We start from the raw sequence: 4,360 nt of genomic DNA, 5'->3' as shown, positions 1-4,360 counted from the left end.
TGGCTATTTGAGGTTTTTTGTATTTCCATACAAATTGTGAAATTATTTGTTCTAGTTCTCTGAAAAATACCGTCAGTAGCTTGATAGGGATTGCATTGAATCTATAGATCGCTTTGGGTTGTATACTCATTTTCATTATATTGATTCTTCTGATCCATGAACATGGTAAATTTCTCCATCTATTTGTGTCATCTTTGATTTCTTTCATCAGTGTTCTATAGTTTCCTATATATTGGTCTTTTATTTCTTTAGGTAGATATATTCCTAAGTATTTTATTCTTTTCGTTGCAATGGTGAATGGAATTGTTTCCTTAGTTTCTCTTTCTGTTTTCTCATTGTCAGTGTATAGGAAAACAAGGGATTTCTGTGTGTTAATTTTATATCCTTCAACTTTACTATTCATTGATTAGCTCCAGTAATTTTCTGGTGGAGTCTTTAGGGTTCTCTGTGTAGTGGATCGTGTCGTCTGCAAACAATGAGAGTTTTACTTCTTCTTTTCCAATCTGGATTCCTTTTCTTTTTCTGCTCTGATTGGTGTGGCTAAAACTTCCAAAATTATGTTGAATAGTAGTGGTGAGAGTGGGCGTCCTTGTGTTGTTCCTGACTTTAGAGGAAATGCTTTCAATTTTTCACCATTGAGGATAATGTTTGCTGTGGGTTTATCATATATGGTTTTTATTATGTTGAGGTATGTTCCTTCTATGCCTGCTTTCTGGAGGGTTTTTATCATAAATGGATGTTGAATTTTGTCAAAGGCTTTCTCTGTATCCATTGAGACAATCATATGGTTTTTATCTTTCAGTTTGTTAATGTGGTGTATCACATTGATTGATTTGTGAATATTGAAGAATCCTTGCATCCCTGGGATAAAGCTCACTTGGTCATGATGTATGATCTTTTTAATGTTATTGGATTCTGTTTGCTAGAATTTTGTTAAGAATTTTTGCATCTGTGTTCATCGGTGATATTGGCCTGTAGCTTTCTTTTTTTGTGTGGCATCTTTGTCTGGTTTTGGTATTAGGATGATGGTGGCCTCATAGAATGAGTTTGGAAGTTTACCTTCCTCTGCAGTTTTCTGGAAGAGTTTGAGTAGTGTAGGTGTTAGCTCTTCTCTAAATTTTTGGTAGAATTCCGCTGTGAAGCTGTCTGGTCCTGGTCTTTTGTTTGTTGGAAGATTTCTGATTACAGTTTCGATTTCTGTGCTTGTGATGGGTCTGTTAAGATTTTCTATTTCTTCCTGGTTCAGTTTTGGAAAGCTATACTTTTCTAAGAATTTGTCCATTTCTTCCAAGTTGTCCATTTTATTGGCATATAGTTGATGCTAATGCTCTCTTATGATCCTTTGTATTTCTGTGTTGTCTGTTGTGATTTCTCCATTTTCATTTCTAATTTTGTTGATTTGATTCTTCTCCCTTTTTTTCTTGATGAGTCTGGCTAATGGTTTGTCCATTTTATTTATCTTCTCAAAGAACCAGCTTTTAGCTTTGTTGATTTTTGCTATGGTCTCTTCTGTTTCTTTTGCATTTATTTCTGCCCTAATTTTTATGATTTCTTTCCTTCTACTAACCCTGGGGTTCTTCATTTCTTCTTTTCCTAGTTGCTTTATGTGTAGAGTTAGGTTGTTTATTTGATTTTTCTCTTGTTTCTTGAGGTAGGCTTGTATTGCTATGAACCTTCCCCTTAGCACTGCTTTTTCTGAATCCCATAGGTTTTAGGTTGTTGTGTTTTCATTTTCCTTCGTTTCTATGCATATTTTGATTTCTTTTTTGATTTCTTCTATGATTTGTTGGTTATTCAGAAGTGTGTTGTTTAGCCTCCATATGTTTGTATTTTTAATAGTTTTTTTTTCCCTGTAGTTGACATCTAATCTTACCACATTGTGATCAGAAAAGATGCTTGGGATGATTTCAATTTTTTTGAATTTACCAAGGCTAGATTTATGGCCCAGGATGTGATCTATCTGGAGAAGGTTCTCTGTGCACTTTAGAAAAAGGTGAAATTCATTGTTTTGGGGTGAAATGTCCTATAGATATCAATTAGGTCTAACTAGTCCATTGTATCATTTAAAGTTTGTGTTTCCTTGTTAATTTTCTGTTTAGTTGATCTATCCATAGGTGTGAGTGGGGTATTAAAGTCTCCCACTATTATTGTGTTACTGTTAATTTCCCCTTTCATACTTGTTAGCATTTGCCTTACATATTGTGGTGCTTCTATTTTGGGTGTATATATATTTATAATTGTTATATCTTCTTCTTGGATTGATCCTTTGATCATTATGTAGTATCCTTCTTCAGATAAGCAACGGCACGCCACTCCAGTACTCTTGCCTGGAAAATCCCATGGACGGGGGAGCCTGGTGGGCTGCCGTCTATGGGGTTGCACAGAGTTGCACACGACTGAGTACCTTCACTTTCACTTTTCACTTTCATGCATTGGAGAAGGAAATGGCAACCCACTCCAGTGTTCTTGCCTGGAGAATCCCAGGGACGACGGAGCCTGGTAGGCTGCCATCTATGGGGTTGCGCAGAGTCAGACATGACTGAGGCGACTTAGCAGCAGCAGCAGCAGTGTCCTTCTTTGTCTCTTCACCGCCTTTATTTCAAAGTGTATTTTATCTGATATGAGTATTGCTACTCCTGCTTTCTTTTGGTCTCCATTTGAGTGAAATATCTTTTTCCAGCCCTTCACTTTCAAGTCTGTTTGTATCCTTTGTTTTGAGGTTGGTCTCTTGTAGACAGCATATATAGGGGTCTTGTTTTTGTATCCATTCAGCCAGTCTTTGTCTTTTGGTTGGAGCATTCAACCCATTTACATTTACAGTAATTATTGATAAGTATGATCCTGTTGCCATTTACTTTGTTGTTTTGGGTTCAAGTTTATAAACCTTTTCTGTGTTTCCTGCCTAGAGAAGATCTTTTTGCATTTCTTGAAGAGCTGGTTTGGTGGTGCTGAATTCTCTCAGCTTTTGCTTGTCTGTAAAGCTTTTGATTTCTTCTTCATATTTAAATGAGATTTCTAGGTATGGTAATCTGGGTTATAGGTTTTTCTCTTTCATCCCTTTAAATATGTCCTGACATTCCCTTCTGGCCTGAAGAGTTTCTATTGAAAGATTAGCTGTTATCCTTATGGGAATCCCCTTGTGTATTGTTTGTTGTTTTTCCCTTGCTGTCTTTAATATTTGTTCTTTGTGTTTGATCTTCATTAATTTGATTAATATGTGTCTTGGGGTGTTTCACCTTGGGTTTATCCTGTTTGGGACTCTCTGGGTTTCTTGGACTTGGGTGGCTATTTCCTTCCCCATTTTAGGGAAGTTTCCAATTATTATCTCCTCAAGTAGTTTCTCATGGCCTTTCTTTTGTCCTCTTCTTCTGGGACTCCTATGTTTCAAATGTTGGGGCGTTTGATGTTATCCCAGAGGTCTCTGAGGTTGTCCTCATTTCTTTCAATTCTTTTTTCTCTTTTCCTCTCTGCTTCATTTATTTCCACCATTCTATCTTCCACCTCACTTATCCTATCTTCTGCCTCTGTTATTCTACTGTTGGTTCCCTCCAGAGTGTTTTTGATCTCAGTTATTGCATTATTCATTATTAATTGACTTTTTTATTTCTTCTAGGTCCTTGTTAAACATTTATTCCATCTTCTCAATCCTTGTCTCCAGGCTATTTATCTGTAACTCTATTTTGTTTTCAAGATTTTGGATCTTTTTTACTATCATTAATCTGAATTCTTTTTCAGGTAGACTCCCTATCTCCTCCTCTTTGGTTTGGTTTGGTGGGCATTTATTGTGTTCCTTTACCTGCTGAATATTTCTCTGCCTTTTCTTCATGTTTAGGTTGCTGTGTTCGGGATGGCCTTTCTGTATGCTGGAAATTTGTGGTTTCTGTTTATTGTGGAGGTTCCTCCCTGTGGGTGGGGTTGGACAAGTGGCTTGTCAGGGTTTCCTGATTAGGGAAGCTTGCATCAGTGTTCTGGTGGGTGGAGCTGGGTCTCTTCTGTCTGGAGTGCAATGAAGTGTCCAGTAGTGAGTTTTGAGGTATCTATGGATTTGGTGTGACTTTTGGCCACCTATGGGGCTTCCCTGGTGGCTCAGAGGTTAAAGCGCCTGCCTCCAATGCAGGAGACCCAGGTTTGATCCCTGGTTCAGGAAGATTCCCTGAAGAAGGAAATGGTAACCCACTCCAGTATTCTTGCCTGGAAAATCCCACGGACGGAGAAGCCTGGTAGGCTACAGTCCATGGGGTTGCAAAGAAGGGGGAGTCAAAAGGAGAGAGACCAATCTAGCCAGTAATCAGTTCCCTAAGTGTTCTCCACAGCCCGGAACACCCAAAGAGATTCACAGGGTTAACTAGAGAAGAGAAGA

General features: G+C 38.1%; 1 non-coding gene across 1 annotated transcript; it reads left to right on the top strand.

Annotated features, from left to right (window-relative positions):
• The first annotated feature begins 4,075 nt into the window (after positions 1-4,075).
• Positions 4,076-4,148, top strand: TRNAW-CCA (transfer RNA tryptophan (anticodon CCA)). Its single transcript has one exon. It is a non-coding gene; the product is annotated as a tRNA-Trp (tRNA).
• Positions 4,149-4,360: the final 212 nt, after the last annotated feature.

The sequence above is a fragment of the Capricornis sumatraensis genome, chromosome 7 (assembly GCF_032405125.1).
Source record: "Capricornis sumatraensis isolate serow.1 chromosome 7, serow.2, whole genome shotgun sequence".
Taxonomy (NCBI): domain Eukaryota; kingdom Metazoa; phylum Chordata; class Mammalia; order Artiodactyla; family Bovidae; genus Capricornis; species Capricornis sumatraensis.
Note: the sequence above shows the minus strand (reverse complement) of the source record. Positions and strands in the feature narration are given on the sequence as shown.